The 18,648-nt window shown below is 37.8% G+C and overlaps 1 protein-coding gene across 2 annotated transcripts in view; it reads right to left on the bottom strand.

Moving 5' to 3' along the window:
* The window catches only part of SYT1 (synaptotagmin 1), a 525,751-nt gene extending 508,098 nt beyond the window's left edge, over positions 1-17,653 (bottom strand). For both annotated transcript variants that reach the window (XM_078076347.1, XM_078076348.1), the window contains exon 1: positions 17,239-17,653. The gene's annotated coding sequence lies outside the window, so the exon portion shown is untranslated. The remainder of the gene's footprint in view (positions 1-17,238) is intronic.
* Between the last annotated feature and the right edge of the window lie 995 nt (positions 17,654-18,648).

The following is an 18,648-nucleotide window of genomic DNA, read 5'->3' as shown; positions in this document are numbered from 1 at the left end:
TATAATTAGAAACAACATAAAAATGGTTCCTTCACTCATAGAGCACTCAAGTTCAATCTGAGTTTCTGCACTGTGATAGTAAACATTAATTCTTCATTGCTATAATTTTATAATTTAATGCATTATTGTTGGAAAAAAAGTATAGAAATGAAAACATATCTGAGAGATTTTTTTTGACACAATTATTCTCAAATGAGTAATTAGTAATCAAAGAATTTTAAAGATCATATCAGCCTGTATTTGTTACAGTCTCACTATTTTATTTTTAGATAGAAGATTTATTTTTCACTGCATTTTTTTCCAGATATTTTCTGAAAATGTGTTTTCACACCCAGAGGATGTTATATCACAGAGCGTTCCCATTAAAAAGAAAAGAAACAAACAAGAAAAAAAATCTGTGATGCCATGATTTTGAGAAAACACATTATCAAAATAATTGGGAAAAAAGAATCCCGAGATTAAAATTCATTAAAATATAAATGTAAAGCACCTCTTTACATTCCACTTAAGATTTCCTTTACTTAAATTTAGTCTCATGAGTACCCTCAAGTATAAGATATGAATTTATAAATACATTTCTTCTTTTTTTTAAATTTTTATTTTTTTAAATTTATTTGAGAGAGAGAGAGTGAGAGAGAGCATGAGCAGGGAGGAGAGGGAGAAGCAGGCCTCCCGCCGAGCAGGGAGCCCAACGCAGGGCTCCATCCCAGGACCCTGGGATCATGACCTGAGCTGAAGATAGACCCTTAACCTGAGCCACCCAGGGGCTCCTAAATACATTTCTTCTTTAAAAGCAGTTAAGTATTCAAAATTTTCAAACTTAAACTCTACTTAGAGTTTCCCCAAATGTAAAAAAATTTTTAAAAAAGTTTCAATTACTGTTCAAATCCCTCTCCACCACAGTTGGCCAGTTTTTGACAGTTCTGCAGTTAATTTTTAAAAGTGACAAATTCATTCTCTTATAATATGGAAAAGCTGAACATTTGCTCTCAAACATAAATAATAAAAATTTATTCTTAAAGTCAGCCAAATTACATTTTTGAATTTAGTGTTATTGTCTGCCCATAGCAGATACATTCCACAGTACTCGAAGCATAGGGAGCAGCATGTGCTAGGATCCTGAAGCAGGAAGAATATTGGAATATTAAAAATCTGAAAGAAGACCAGAGTGACCAGAGCATGAAGATGAGAGAAATAATATGAGAAATTAGGCTGGGGAGTAGCAGCATCCAGATAGTGCATTGATTTGAAAGTCAAGTTAACAGTAGAATTAAGAAGGCCGGGTTGATTTGATTATGATGTAGCAATGGAGGTGGAGAACAATAAATAAATTTAAAAGATATTTGTGAGCCAAAAATGATCAAGAAGGCTAAGGATGAGAGACCTATGAAAGCAAGTTTCTAATAACACAACTAGTTGGATGGTAGAATCATTCATTAGGATCAAAGATATTGGGGAAGGACTAGATTTGTTGGTGAAATGAATGAGTTCAGGTTCGGATGTGATGGATGTGAGGAGTCTTTAACATATCCAAACAGATCTGTTAAATCGGCAGTTATTTTCATGTCAGGACTCCTAGTAAGTCAGAAGTGATTTAGTTTACACTCCAAATTTGCCAGGAGTGCTGGCATTTTTCTTTTTTAAGATTTTATTTTTAAGTCATCTCTACACCCAATGTGGACCCGGAGACCAAGAGTCACATGCTCTACTGACTGAGCCAGTCACAAGCCCCAGGAATGCTGGCATTCTTAATCAAATACATACCCATTGTTTGAGATTCAGGTCAAGAAAAGAGAAGCTTTCATTAAAGAATGAACTAAGCATCCCTCATAATAATACAAAAGTCCCTCAGAGGGCAGATCATGCATCTCCTCCTCTATGAAGCCATCGCTTTCTCAACTAATTCATCAATCATTCTTACATGGTTTCATAAAGCTTTGACTCTCCAGCTGCAACTTAGAGAAGAAGCTTTAAGAACTTGACAAAATCCTCTCCTTCCAAGCCCTGGGCTATGTTATACATTCTGCGCCCTGGTAGTTATTGGACATGGAGACTGGGTCTGACTAATCATCTCTGACCAGAAATTATTTATGCCTCTTATAGGGTCAAAGTGGTTAAATGCTGGTGAGAAAGCTTCCAGTGTTTTCTTCCGTACTGCAATGAATCCTTAAATATTATGCTGAGATGACAGTGTTATAAGTCACTGAGGCCCTCATCAGTCTGGGTCCTTGAATGACTATGTAGATCTGAGAAACACTCCTCCCCCCCTGCCCCCCCACTGCACACAGGCAAGTGCACCCACACACGCACGCACACACACACGCTGATCCACAATGGTTAAGTAGTAGAAGCAAGAAATAAGGCTTAGGTGTTAAGCCACTGAGGTTTTCCTATTGTTCTTAACCAAAGTAAATCCTACCCTATCCTGACTATTTACAGTACACATCTAAGTATTTTATCTCTCAAATGAAATATATTTCATTCTTCTGTAAGTGGTTGATGATGTCTGGGAGTTTGTGCTCTTTAAATATTTTCAAGCAATGAATGAAATGACTGAAAGATTGAGGACATAATCTCCAATCTTATGTACCATTATGAGAAAATTCACACAGACAGTAGGAAAACCAAAGGAATAATGAAAAGGTGTCAGAGAGATCATCTAGTAAAATCACATCACTAATTTAGTGACAGATTGAGGGTTTTTATATTATTTGCTTGTTTTTAAATTTGAACACAAAATTCTAAATATCTATGCTCAGTCTTTATTGTCTATTAGTTCCATAAACTAGTTCTCTACTCACTACTTTAAGGGAAGAGCAATAATAATCTAAGCACATCTGTGTATCTTTCTCTACTCTACAAGAAAATTTACCCATAACCAAAAAAGGAATACAACACATTGACAAATCCCGATGTTTATAGCAACATATCAACAATAGTCAAATTATGGAAAGAGTCCAAATGTCCACTGACTGATGAATGGATAAAGAAGATGTGGTATATATATACACACAATGGAATATTATTCAGCCATAAAAAAAGAATCAAATCTTGCCATTTGCAACAATGTGGATGGAGCGAGAGTAATATGCTAGGCGAAATAAGTCAGTCAAAGAAAGACAAATACCATATGATTTCACTCATATGTGGAATTTAAGAAACAAAACAAACAATCATAGGGGGAAAACAGAGGAAAACCAAGAAACAGATTATAGAGAAAAAACTGATGGTTACCAGAGGGGAAGTGGGTGGGGGGAATGGGTGAAATAGTTGATGGGGATTAAAGAGTGCAGTTGTGATGAGCTTTGGGTGATGTATGGAAGTGTTGAATCAGTAAATTGTACACCTGAAACTAATATTACACTGTATGTTAACTGATTTAAATAAAAATTAATAAAATAAAATAACACAATAATCCACTGCAAATTTACACAAAATTACCCATATAATAGCAAGAACATTATAATTTTGGTATGGAAATTCTATTACACTTCATGCATTTGCAGTAGGATGATCCCTTATATTTAAAATAAGCCACTGTAAATTTCTGTATATCCATTGTACTTACATATGCTTAATGGAATTTTTAAATGTACTATAATTTTTTGAAAATTGGTAATACTTTTACAAGAAGTATTTTTAAAACTACAGATTGCTACCTGTTAGTAGGTTGTTAACTTACTTGGCCATGACCAGATTTATTTAATGAATTAGAAAAAAAGAAAACTGAAGAAGAATACTAGAACACAACACCATGAAAAAATATTTAATTGAGGGACGCCTGGGTGGCTCAGTCATTAGCGTCTGCCTTAGGCTCAGGTCATGATCCCAGGGTTCTGGGATCGAGTCCTGCGTCAGGGTCCCTGCTCCGCTGGAAGCCTGCTTCTCCCTCTCCCACTCCCCCTGCTTGTGTTCCTGCTCTCGCTCTCTCTCTCTCTCTGTCAAATAAATAAATAAAATCTTAAAAAAAATATTTCATTGAACTTCTGTTCATATTATGTGTGTGTGTCTGTGTATTAAGTATACATAATAATTCTATAGAACACTCTTCCAACTGTCTCTCAGGCACCGGCAAGTCAGAGATGATAAAAAAATATCATTGCAAAATCCTGAAACACTTGCAGTTAGTGGCACAATCAGCAATATTTAAAAAAATCCGAATATATGCAAGTATATATGTATCTGTACTAAAACATAAGGTACGTAGGATACAATAGAGCCTTGATTCCACAGATAAGGAAAACCAAGCATATCACTTATTGACCAGAATACTGATCATAATACTTATCGTAATACTCTTGCTATATTCACACACAGGTGATTTTGTGCAACTTCAGCAAAGAAAACTCCATTTTCAAAATAGGTTATTATCAGAGTATAATGTCCAGAGGAATCTTAAGGGAAAAAAGACCATTTAAGATTGACACTTTAATTATTACTTCATTACTGCTGTGGTGTATTGAGTGGTACTGCAATCTCACAAAAGTTAATATACCTCTGTCAGCACCCGGTTTACTATCATAAAGTGACCTAGGTAGACTTGGGTTATTGAGTTCTTGAAATCAGGATATGAAACTAGATAAAGGAAAAATAATTTCCGGTTAATGCTCTGAGACCCGTGTTGTCTAAATGACAATCAACACAAAATGATTTGTTTCATTATGTTTCCAGTGTTTATTTACTTTTGTTTCAAAATCTAAATTAGAGTTTTGTAGGATATAATCGAATATATACTCAAAAGGAAATTACATTGAAAAAATCATTAGTGTGATAAAAAGCCAAGGTGTTCACTTAAATTCAGAGAAATGATAAAATTGGGGGTAGGCCATGTATGCAATTCCCTTAGAAATGGAGGGCAAAACAAGAAAGGTTATCAAGATTCAAGAGATGATATATAGAAAGTGTCTAAGGAATACATGCCACAAAAGGAGTTACACTTCTAAAGATGAATATGGAGAGTGAAAATATATACCTGTAAGACTTCTAAGAATGCATTTGAAAGTCAGGGTGGAAATAGTATGTATTCCATGATTGTAACCATAAAAAAATGTAAGCCTCTGGGGCGCCTGGGTGGCTCAGTCAGTTAAGAGTCAGCCTTTAGTTCAGGTCATGCCCCACATTGGGCTCCCTGCTCAGCGGGGAGCCTCCTTCTCTCTCTCCCTCTACTGCTCCCCCTGCTTGTGCTCTCTATCTCTCTGTCAAATAAATAAATAAAATATTTTTAAAAAAATGTAAGCCTATGAACACAGACTGGAAATGTATTACACAGATAAGTGATTTTGAGGTTATGTACGATCATACTGTTTTGAAAATTTCCTTAATCAGGTTTAAAGATTGTTTTAATTAAAATATTAAATCACAGTTCTACTCATGAAACCAGTATCTTTATACTTCAGCTATATTTGCTTTCTGTGTCTTCCATGAGCAGGCCAAACTCATTCCCTCTACAGAGCTTCTGCACCCGGTTTCCTCTGCCCGCAGTGCTCTTCCTGGAATTTTTACGTAGCTGGCCCCTTCTCCTTTTACGCCTCAACTTACATAGTTTTAGTTGACCAGAGTCCCCAATGTTGCCTTATTTTATTATTTTATAGCATTTCTCACTTTTTGAAACCATCTTAGTTGTGTTTTGCTGTTACTGATGTTGGTTTTCATTGTCTGTATCCTTCCCTAAAATGCAAGCTGCCTTAAAAAGCACAGAGCTTGCCTGATGTGTTCGCTTCTGGATTCCCAGCATCCAAAACAGTGCCTGGCATGTAATAAAAACATGTTGGTAGTTCCTGAAGAAACACACATTATTCCTAAATAATTCCTTTTCATTTCAGGGTACAGCAAGGAGAAAATGTATTATATTTTTGTGCAAATGCATTCTGTTGCATCTGTAGCAATATATAGGTGGTTAGGCCAATAGGGTAGTTATAAATTTGAAGTAACCCCCCCTCCCCCCACATACACACACAACAAAAATTTAAAGTATTGACCTATGCAGAGCTGGCCCTGTACATATCTTCAGTTGGCTGTTCTGAGCTCTATTGAGCTCAGAATTTACGAATCCTTAAGTTCTAGAAGTACCTGCTACTATATTAAAAAAGAAAAAGAAAGACAGTAAAGACTCCCAAAATTAGATGACACTCAACTTAGCCCTCAGCCTCTGATATTGTCTTTCCGCAAAGATTTAGCCATACCTGTTGTCAAATTATTGAGTATTTCCATATTTGTTGGTAAATGGCCATTGCTTCAAGCCTCTGAGTGCCACTACTCTCCACAACCTCAACTACTATGGACCTTTCCCTAGAATTCCCTGGATCTTCCCATGACCCACAGACTGAGGGGTTAGTGGCTGGAAAAACAGGGGCTCTCCAGGAGCCTGGTCCAGCATTAAGGCCGGCTGGCATCCTTTCTCAGGGTCAGTGCCTATACCTTATGAACTGGATCTTTGCTGCTTTTGCCTGCCCTAAATCTAGTCATTTTCCTTCTTGTAACAGCAAAACTCTTTCCATTTAGTTAAGTAATGCTATGTCCAACTTTTAAATCCAGGGATGGCACAATGCTCAGCTTAGATAAATATCCTATTTCATGGGTTCAGGGCAAGTAACCCAAGTTGTTCCCATCAAACTTATCCCGGAATTTTTTGACAAAAAAGATGTTCTCTTTACATCAAAATTTCTTACATAACCCTATAGTCACTTGGTGCATTCTGACCACTGTAAACAAAGAGCCTGAGTCTAAATAAAGTGATGGCAGAGGAAAGTAGAACCAAGATAAGAGGCGGGGAGGGAGTAGGGGATCATACGGTTTGATTTCCCATTTCCAGGCAAGACTAAATCCAAAATATTCTTGAACTTTATGGTAACACGAGCTCTAAAATCCCTTTTCTTTCTTAAATCATTTTGAGTTAGGTGGAATTTTTGCAAGTGAAATAGTTCCTGACTAATAAAAATGGGTGACAAGGGTGGTCAGTCAGATCGGCACCCACTAACAAAGTATGAGACAATTTGCAAACATTATTACATTTCTCTTCCTGGTGAAATGAACCCTCTAGCAGTGAAATATTTTACTGAAGCTCACCATGACAGAGTAGGTATTTGTACCCAGGTCTATAACACTCTAAGTTTCATGCTTTTATCACATCACCATGATGGTCATATTGACTCAAACTATGAAGTGGATAAAGTTTGCTTGTGTCTCTTCAATCTCTTTTAGGCACCTCTAATTCTTGGTCACCACTTGCTCCCCTTCTTCCACTGAGGAGCTTAATGATAATATGATAATTGCTTATGGTTGAGTACTGGTTCTATAAATAGACTGCTTGGGTTTCAATCGATATCCTACTATGTAATAGTCATAGGACCCTGACAAGTTACTTTTCTCCCCACAATTTTCTCATTTAAAATATTACAAATTAGTACCAACCTCTTAAGATTATTGGAAATATTAAATGGAATGAAACATAGAAAGTACACAGAAAAGTGCCTGACGTGCAGTAAGAACACGAGAATATGATTAGCTTGTGTTTGTCCAAAAATCCCCATAAATACCTCTCCTATGCTCTAATTAATCTTGCATTCTTTCTACAGGCCTTTCCCAATTAAAACTCCTGTTTCCTTGTATCAGATAAGCTAGAGAGTCAATCAAGTTAGTCCACATCACAACGTGTATGGCTCTTGGCAATCACTCCCAACTGTGTTTATTTCTTCACACTAAGAATTGCCAACTGATGGGCTTCACATGAAGACTGAATAATAATTGGGCTTGGATATTGTTCCTTGCTTAGCATTCTCCATCTTGAAATAGAAGAGAAAAGCATCGATAGATTGAACAATTCCATTAATATTAGGTTCAGGAAGCAGTAACAAGTTGCGTGTGTGAGTGCAAATGAGGAACATAATGAGAGATGAAGATGGAGAACTTGGGGTAAAGCTACAGTACTCATTATCTCAATCACATCTCTGTGCACTTAGGAGGTGGCCTAGGACTCTGTAGTTCACAAATAAGGAAACAAGTGTGATGACATTTCAAATTGCAGTGATACAGCAATGACTAAGGGCCAACCGAGCCTAGTGACTCAAGCTTAGTGACTTCTCTTACATTTTAGAAACTGTCCTTTGAATAATTTTAAAATACAAATACAATTTATTTCAAAGTTAGGGTCACAAGAGTAATGACAAAATATTAAAATTTCCCTATCTTTTCTTTTTTTTAAACTTTATTTTATTATGTTATATTAATCACCATACATTACATCATTAGTTTTTGATGTAGCGTTCCATGATTCATTGTTTGCGTATAACACCCAGTGCTCCATTCAGTACGTGCCCTCTTTAATACCCATCACCAGGCTAACCCATCCCCCACCCCCTCCCCTCTAGAAACCTCAGTTTGTTTCTCAGAGTCCATAGTCTCTAATGGTTCCTCTCCCCCTCCGATTTCCCCCCCTTCATTTTTCCCTTCCTTCTCCTAATGTCCTCCATGCTATTCCTTATGTTCCACAAATAAGTGAAACCATATGATAATTGACTTTCTCTGCTTGACTTATTTCACTTAGCATAATCTCCTCCAGTCCCATCCATGTTGATGTAAAAGTTGGGTATTCATCCTTTCTGATGGCTGGGTAGTACTCCATTGTATATATGGACCACAGATGTTTGTTTCTAATTTTGATAGGAAATAGCAAACTACTTCATATATAGTGAGAAAATTTGAAAACGTACTTTTTTTTTTTTTAAGATTTTATTTATTTATTTGACAGAGAGAGACACAGCGAGAGAGGGAGCACAAGCAGGGGGAGTGGGAGAGGGAGAAGCAGGCTTCCCGCGGAGCAGGGAGCCCGATGCGGGGCTCAATCCCAGGACTCTGGGATCATGACCTGAGCCGAAGGCAGACGCGTAACGACTGAGCCACCCAGGCGCCCCGTACTTTTTTTTTTCTTAATTAAATGCTGAGGCAGTATGATTCAGTAGATGAAAATTATAAAAGGCTTCCTAAGTGTGTAAATGCAAGCAGGTAACTTAATTTCTTAGTCTCCTTTATCACATCTGTAAAATGGAGAATCTCTTCATCATCAAAATCAAGTAAGGCAATGAAATTCTTAAAAATACAGTGCTATATTAACTGTCATGAAAACAGTGATTTAATTGTTATCATTAGAAGAACAAAATAGGAAAAAAAAGTGCCTAATAGGACATGCCATTTGTTGGGACTTTCAAACATTATTGTTCTATCTCTCTGTAATCAAATTTGGTCTAGAAATTACCAATAGGCTAGACTTTACCTGTAAGACCTTAAAAACATTCAAATCATGGCACATTCCATAAACAAATTAAGAGGCTGCTCCCTTATTTATCTATACAGCTGTTTTGTGAAGCTAACCTAAAATGTATACAAATTAAGAAATAAATTTCTTGCTTGTTGACAAAAAAAAATAAATCCAGCTGGTAGAGATTAGTATGGGCCCTAGAGTACTAAGCTCCCAGTTCTATAAGAAGATAATTCATTAAGATAGAAAGAGGAAAGAAGGAAGAATAAGGAGAGGGTAGGAAGGGAAGAGGTGAAGAAGGAAGAAAATATAAGGAAAGGCAAGGGAGTTACAAGATTACTCTTAGCCGGAAAGCTGAGCAAATCTCTTCCATGCCGGAAGGGAGTAGTAATATGCTTCAAGGCATACAAGTCCAAAGGTCCAGAAGTCAAGAGAAATAAAACTGTCACTATGTGTTCAATATATAAAGGATGAAACAGATTCTCAAAGCCATAACAGAACCTGTCTACTCTTTCCTAAAGGAGTTGGCTCTCCAAATCATCAATATGCATTTTGTGGTGTTTATAAGTGTTGGGAAGTACCTACGAATCTCATTTAAAAAAAAAAAATGGAAGCTTGCCTATCAAGTACTTTTTGTCCTTATGTTTTCACAATTTAAAAGAAGATCAGTTTTGGTCAATTTAGGAGTATGTTGGCTTTTTGTTGACAAGTCACTTTTTTGAATTATTAGATGTATCTCAAGGTGATTGCTTGGTTTTTTACATTTTACATATTAATTTTAAATAAAAAACTAAAAATAGATACATGTACTATCATGTTGTTAACTAAGCTTTTAACATGAGAATTTCCTGTACCCAGACAGATAAAACTCAAGCATTTTTAGGCATATAGTGGTCTGATTCATATATATTTAAATATAAAAACTGTGGCCTTGGAGTTTGGACTCTGGTTAAAATAGGATGGTGATGTTATTCTATTTATAGAAGAGATTCTGGTGCTCTAGAAATATGCTGTAATGCCCAATGGTTCACTTTATTCATTCCTCAAATCTGATGAAAATGCTGGGGATTAGGCAGAAAGCCAGCCTTGTAAACCAGGATCTGGCAGAGAATCTAAGTCAGAAACAGATTCAATGCTTTGCTACCTTGTCTTTCTCCTGAGAAATTGTGTCAACTGTTCTTAATAATCCTGCTAACTCAAAGCCTGATGGCTAGAGAAGCTCAGCTAGGCCTTCTTCTCCTGTGTTATACCTCTTGTCCTTGTCTCAAAAGTCATTAAGTTATTTGTCTAAAAAAAAAAAAAAATTTGATTTTTTTTTTTCTCAAGTAAGCAGTGTCCATATTTCACAGGTGGTGACCAAGGTCCTATCCATTGTTTACATTGCTAGAATACTGGGGTACATACATCATAAAGAAAAAAATACACTCGATTGGCTCTTTCTCCTTCTCAAGGAGAGAGCACACAATTCTAAATGGACATTTTCGTGAGTCCAGCCTGCTGCTGTGATACTATATTGTTGTTTACATTTACAGTAACGCTCACATAAAATTATGTCAGAAAACAGATGATTAATAATCCACCCTAGGGGCGCCTGGGTGGCTCAGTCGTTAAGCGTCTGCCTTCGGCTCAGGTCATGATCCCAGGGTCCTGGGATCGAGCCCCACATCGGGCTCCCTGCTCAGCGGGAAGCCTGCTTCTCCCTCTCCCGCTCCCCCTGCTTGTGTTCCCTCTCTCGCTGTGTCTCTGTCAAATAAATAAATAAAATCTTTAAAAAAAAAAATCCACCCTAAAAGCAATCTTAGGTGGTGTTTTACAATAATATCTAGAAGTTCCACAGAAAAGCAAACCAATTCTCAGTTATCTGTGATGATAAGGATGAGTTATGTAAATGCTTAAGGGCTCCAGAACAAGACACAAGTATGTATTTCAGAAGTACTAAAACCTATCCAAGTATCTGAAATTCTTTTTAACAATAATTTCAGCTTTATCCATTGTGTTAATAAGTATAAAAAGTTACACTGATTCATGGTTTAACAATCTCACCATTTGTTTGGATAATTTGTGAGTAATGAAAAGAAATTATATGAAATAAAAGCTCTTTTATCCGTTATCATAAAACATAGAAGATCAACATCACATTTTAAAAGTGTTAGTACTAACTTTGGTATAGCTGTGTATGTTTTGTCTGAGTGTTTTTGCCTCATGTTGATGAAAATATGCCCACAAATCTCTAAGTAGCAATTAGTAAGTCCAATTACCTGCTTCCAAGCTCAAGTGAAGTCTGGGCCACAAGGCTGGCCCAGAGAGGAAATGGACCTCAGATAAAAACAAGAGACCGCCCCCTGGAGGCCACACCCGGGGGGCACTCTCATCAGAGGTGCGAGGTGGTCTTGCGTACCTTTCCCCTCAATTCCCATGTGACTGAAAAGATGGTTGTAGTCAGGGAGGATGTAGGAGAAGGACAAGAAATAGTGGGTCTTATTTAAGCAATTGTAGTATAAGAATGTTCTATATTTAAGTAACTCTGTGATTCTATTTGTGTTTAAGTGCCTATGTGCATTTTATCCTTGAGTAACTAGTTGAATTATTTAGAAAAAACATACAACTCCTTTTACTCATAATATTCTTTGGCAAAATATAATAATTATATGAGCTCTACACTGTTTAGAATTAAAAACAAAGCTACATTTCACAGAGAAATAGGTTCACTGGGATGAGGTAAGACCCAAGTTTCAGTACAATATCTGGATTTGATTAATTACATATTTCAACCAAAAATTAATTCCTGACTGAGGCACTTAGCCATATATCTTACCTACAGTATTTGGGGTTATTCTAGCACAGTTGTTATCTGGTATGTGTGATGAAATGTTGTCTTACATGGCTGTTAAGAAATTATACCTTAACCAAATAGTTTCACCAGATTTTTACACTAGCTGAAAAAGGCCATTCTCATTTTGCATGGAAATTTTCCAGCTCCCATTTTGTACAAACAGCTAAGAAATAAAGGGCATTTATTATCTTCATCTGCTTTACAATTTTCCAGAGCTCCTCTTTAACAAAATTACTCCCTATGTGTCTAATTAGTATGTTCAACATACTACATGTGAGACCAATACAGGAATGACCAGTATATTTTTTTGTATCTCCACAATAGCAGTAACCAAAAAGATGAACTGTGACCTCCCCTCATTTACATTACTGGTAAATTATGGAAACCAGCATGCCTCATAAACTTCCAAGCACTGAGCATTGTAGAGACAAAGGAAGCCCAGAGAGAATAAGAACTAGTTCTACACAACTAGAATTTATAATTAAAATAAATATAAAAATTACAGAAATTAGAGAAATAATTTTTTAAATCTGCTTTGCATTTTTTAAGGATGTGGCAGAAAATTCATTTCTAATACTATTATAAATGTGTTATTTTTATTCTAAATTGGGCTTTAATTTGTTTTAGAACTCTCTTAAATATTGCTTTTAAATTAAGGAAACAGATATTTTAAAAGGAGTCTTCTTTGCAAAAGGACCTCTATAATTCTATTTAAAACTACACAAATAGCATCTCCAGTGCTTACTCTCTTGACAACATAGCATATTTCTCATTGTACACACTAAAACAGTAAAGGTTGAAGTTTTATTCATAGATACAAGAAAGGACAGCATGTTTTCTTACTTACAATAGATAGCATGAATATATTTGCAATATAATTTAAAATAAGCTTATTTTCCTATTACTAACATGAGTAGATTGACGTTCATATGCCCTGCTGCCATAGTTTCTTATAGTCAATATAAAATAGTTCTTCAAGAACTCTTAAAATGACAGAGAAGCTAAAGGAAAAATACTGTCTTCTTCTAACTGGAGGAATTAAATCCCTGCTTTAAAAAAATGACCATACTTAATGGAGAGGTTTAAATCAAGTTTTCAAAAATACTACAAAAAATATTGATCATACCTAGAGTAATTATTAAAATATCAATCCACACCCACTAACCTGAAAAAGCAATGATAACCATGTCATTCAATTATGTAAAAGATTGGGAACAAATTTACCTTTATGCAAATGTTCAAAGAAACACCTGATAGAAGCCTTAGAAAAACAAAAAGTTTATCCCTCCATTATGTCCAAATCATGTGAAAATATGACTTCAGCTTGTTACCTGTATATAGAAGTGCATCTTCTTGTACTGAGAATTTTTTTAAATACTGATTCATATAAAAATAACTTCTTGCCAAAGCCATGGAAGAGCTATATAAAGGGAAAGATCTAGACCCCCTGTTAATTTTGCCTCTGGGTATTCCTAGGCTTTCAACCAAAGAACTGTTAAAAGCATCCCCAAGACACTGTTATTTTTCTTTGAATGGTACTTTTTACAGGAGTACTCCCTAGCTTCAGCAGATTATTTGATACTGTCCATTAATCTCTAATCCTTTTAGAAAATGTTACATAATTTAAAAATGTATACACACACATATATATGCATACATACGTCCCTAAATGATAAATACTTATGTATTTAGATGCCATATACTTTATTCCTGTTTCAATAGCTTTGGCCAACTTCAATGGAAAACAAATTCAGCTAAAAAGCATCTCTTATACATTAAACTTTTGATACAGATGGATTTATGACAAGCAAATCATTTAAAAAATTTAAAAATCCACAAGTAGATCAGATATGTAATTTTAGAAAGCATTATTACTTAGCAAAAACCCTTGCAAGACCCACACCTACATTATTCTATGGCAGAAAGTCAAACTTTGGTCTTGGCTTTTTGTAATAACAGACCAAATTTGTTCCATTATGTAATCAAACGGTTTTATTTCTGCTTTCCCTCCCCCAAATCATCTAATCACTACCATTAGAAAAAGAAATGTTATGTTCCAATTTGGCATTAATGATATCTCTTCCCGGCTGTTGCACAAACTGGAAATCATAAGAGCCATAAGTATTTCAGGCTCATAGAATTATCTGTCTTAAGTTGAGTTCTTTAAGATTAAATGTTTCTCAAAACCTGTTCGGGGAATTTCTCTAAATTGATTTAATAAACTGACCTCGAAAGAGATGAATTGATATCATGTCCATGGTGTCTTTAGGTTAACGGGAAGTTCAAATTAACTTTCAGATTTCTAACACATTCTGCATTTATTAATCTTCTATTTCATTTTGCAAATATAATTAAAACAAGCTACTATATTCTAGTTTTATTTTCAGTTAGCACCAAGCCTAATATGCAAATCTTATCATGTAAATACCATGTTTTCCATTTTCATATTTCTTGATTAGAACTATCTGATCATTTGACCAAATAGAATAATATTCTCTGTTAGGAAATGAAGCTTCAAACCACTCTGCAACAACTCTCTATTGTGTGGTATTTTATGGAATTAACAGTTTAGGATTTCCTCTGTATAGGAGCAGACTTTAGTTCTGATAAAAATATGTTAAAGTTTAATTACCATATTTGCTCTGAAACATTAATAAGATTTGCTAAGATATTCTTTTTAAAGGAGAAAATATGAAGATTGTATGAAATTATCACACTGGAACATTTTGTGGGATGACAGGGAAATAATTTCCTACAATGTACCATTTCAAGTCTCTCTCAACCCACTTACTATATATTGGAATTAGTTCTGACTTCTAGAATATAAAGGCTTAATTTTTCAGAAGTATGTGAAAAACTAAATACTTATATGCGTCTCTCTTACATGTCCTTGCTATAATTAACATTTGTAAAGAGAAATGAAAATAAATGTCACAAATCAAGCCCAAACTTTTACCTTTCCTTAGACGGTAGAGAAATAAGCAAACAAAATCTTAATTTGCTCACATGGGAAGTAATTGGGTTTCCTTTTTGTACATCTTTTCATGTCTAAACTTGTTAATTCAGTTGTACACACATGAAGCGATTAAGTGATTGTCCTTTTGTCCTTGTATCCAAAAGGTGGCACCTCTAAAAATTAGTTAGCTTTCAACAGAGATACTACATTAAAAATTTAAAAAAAAAAAAAAAAAGGCATTTAAGTGTCAAAGCCCTAGACAGAAGATCTTGTTTTTGTGACTCTAGGTAATTCTACTTAGATAGGAAAGATAAGTGCCTCAAATGGAAAATGGGTTTAGAAAATATGCATTACATTGATGGTAAATGAAACCAGCTCTTCTCTAAGTCAGTGTATAAACTTATACACTAAAGATATGTGCTGAAAAAAATACTTTCTGGGGTACGTAAATGAGTGTGGAAGAGCAGACAGAGTTAGAGAGAAGATTGCCTTTTCTTATCCCAAGTGTGCACATAGAAAAAAATGTAAGACTTGGCATTTCCCCTGCTAAATCAAAGGAAAGGATTCATCTGGACACTAACATCTGCTGGCTTCTCTCTGCTCATGTAGGACCCACTTGGAATGCTTTCCCATTACATTCAACTAGGCACTTCTCTCTACCTCCTCCCATCTGACAATAATCACTTAGCCATCTCTGACGAATAATAGGAAAGGAAAGCTTATATCACTGATGATGGAATTAGATGCTGAAGCTGCTGTCAAGGCTCTGTCCAACAAGTACCTTTCACTTGACTTATTGTGCCGGCCGGCAGCCAGGGAACATAGTTGTTTTGCTATCCTTCTCTTTCTTATAGTAAGACACGAGAACAAAAACAATTTTCCTTTTAAGATTTTTAAAATTTGAGGCTATCTTCCTACCATTACTTTCAAAACTTTGTTCCAGTACAAGAGGATTCTTGGCCAACTGAGCTTCCATGTGCCTTCCAAATGGAGTACTGAAATTGCATAAACACCATGTTTACATCCATTAAATATTCTCATTAAAGGAAAATAAGGCAAGGCATGAATTTGATATCCAGGCAATAAAATGCAAACATAGAGAAAAGGTAGAATGAAGTGGCAATTCATACACAAAATTAGTTTTAACAGAAAAGTGAAACAGTTGCTTTATTTCACCGAAGGGTTAATATTCAATAAAGTGAAAATCAACATGTACACAAAACTAACTAGAAGATTAGCCTTCTCAAAGTAGAACTCCAAACCTCTTGATAACACTGGTGTCACTTACAAATGTTTTGAAACTTTACATTTTTTGCCCCCCAACAAAAAGGCCATACCAGAGAACCTCAGGAAAGTAATAATCTGTTTTTAATTTTTTTTTCTTTACATGAGAAACCCCTGAAAGTTCAGACCTTACCACTGATGGGCAATACCAAATAATCAGTCCCACAGGACAGATGGAAACAGGAAAAATCAGATGGTTAGCACTTAAAAGCAACAACAATTAAGCAGCTGAAAGTGGGTTAGATCAGTGGTTTATTTCTGTTTCCTTTGAAGGAATCAAGTAAGAGGCACAGCCTCTTGCAAGGAGGAGATCAAGTCAAACTTGATGCTTCCCCTCTCTGACAGCCCGGGCTGGGTGGCTTGTCTACTCCCTTTATTCAGTTTAATTGCTTTCTGTACTCTAATTTTCGTAGAGGTTGTATTCTACCTCGGTTCCCCACCCCGGGAGGGGGGGGGCGGTGAAAAAAGAAATCTTTCTCTTTTCTTCACCACCCCCCTCTTTCCTCTGAGAAAAGGCAATCCCCTCCAGGATGAGAAAGAAACCCTGTGCCTTCTTAGGATGGGAGGAGGGTGAAGACGCGAGAGAGACTGAGCGAGGGGCGGGGGAGGTGAGAGATTGAGACTGGGGGTGGGGGTCGGAGAAGAAAGAATGAGAAGGAAAGAGGGAGCAAGAAGATGGGGGATGCCCAACAGCAACTCCAGGCTCTAAATCACGGGCGCTGTGCAAAGTGCTTTTCCAGGAGATGTACATGTGGCTCATTATATTTCTCACAATAGGCAACCCGGGGCTCCCTCCCCAGGTCGCAGCCTCCCACCACCAAAACCCAAGTGTACCGAGAGTAAAATCTTGCGGACGGATTCAAGCAAATGGGCACCTCCGAGGTGGCCACGCTGCCAGTCTCGCTGTCTTACCTGGAGGACCAGAAGGTGGTGCCGGTCTCCGTCCCCACTGCTCTCCCCGCGTGGATCTGTGCAAGACACACGCGTCCTCTTGCTGCCTCTGCTCTTGGAGGGGCAGCCTGCAACACAAAAGGGGTGTGTGGGTGTGGGTGTGTGGGAGGTTTCTCAGGGCCACCAGCTGGTCCCAGCTGGCCACCCTCACCCTACACACACCCCTTGGGGCGCTGAGCCCCCCTCTCAGTTGAGCACCACCCTGGGGGGCTGGCCCGGGGTGCAGCCTCAAGTTGCCGCTGCTAAGTGCTGCTGCCGCTGCCGCCGCCGCCGCTGCAGGAGGAGGAGGTGAAAAGACACCGAGGGCAGTACTCGGTCTAGAGCATCCCCACACTGCAGCTTCTCCAGGAATCCCTCCAGTGAGGAGGCGGCCGCCCATCAGCTCCCAGCCCCAACCTCCTGATTGGTTCCACCTCGGGTACGCTGCTCCAAGGAGCCAATCCGGGCGCACTAATAATAGGTGGATCCGCTCAGCCAACATCGCCCATCCCAGTTCTGTTAGTGTCTCTCCATCCCCATAGCGGACAGGGACCAGAAGAGGGAGATTCGGGAGGCCTGGGGGAGCGGGTGAACTAAGAGAGGGATAGATCCCAAGGAGACGGAATCAAGGGCATCTGATAAACCCTTTGGGTAGGCTCAGGGATGCCCTGCAACCTGTTCAGCAAGCCATAGGCACAAGAGAAGGAGACAGCATAATACAAAGCTTTTCCCCTCTTTCTTTCTTTCTTTCTTTCCTTCCTTCCTTCCTTCCTTTCTTTCTTTCTTTCTTTCTTCTTCTTTTTTTTTTTTAACTTTCAATCAAAACCTGCTCTGATACTGAGCATGCCCAGAATGCAACAGCAACCTAGGAGTTCCGATGTGTGTGGGCTCGCAGGCTGTGGGTTTTTGAAAAGGTGGGAGCGGGGAAGGAGAGGCAGAAGTTTGTCTTTGGCCATTTGACCCAGCAGAGCTGCAAAAGCAGAGCAGGGCGGGGGATATGAAAGGATCCTCAAACTGAGACACAGGGAGGGGGTCCTCTGGGCTAATCATAGTATTCTGTCGGGGTTCTGGGGTGGAAGTGGTGGGCAGAATAATCTGAGTCTTGCTAGATGGATGCCTGCAGACTTTTCGTGAAGGGTGCTGTGGACCAGCAATGCTGGGGAAGATCCGTCCCATAGGTGGGGCCGGGGAGCGCGACTCCACCCAGCAGCTGCGGCAGCCAGGCGGTGGAGAGTGCACTGGGAGTTTCCACTGCAGCCACCACTAAGTTTGTAGACTTGGGCCAAGTGCGACCCTGTTGGGAATGCAGTTTCTGTCAGTCCCCTCCCCCATCTCTCTCCACCCTCCCCAGCACAGTGACGACTAAAGCATGGGTTCCCTCCCGCCTTCCTC

The sequence above is a fragment of the Halichoerus grypus genome, chromosome 6 (assembly GCF_964656455.1).
Source record: "Halichoerus grypus chromosome 6, mHalGry1.hap1.1, whole genome shotgun sequence".
NCBI classification, from domain to species: Eukaryota; Metazoa; Chordata; class Mammalia; order Carnivora; family Phocidae; genus Halichoerus; species Halichoerus grypus.
Note: the sequence above shows the minus strand (reverse complement) of the source record. Positions and strands in the feature narration are given on the sequence as shown.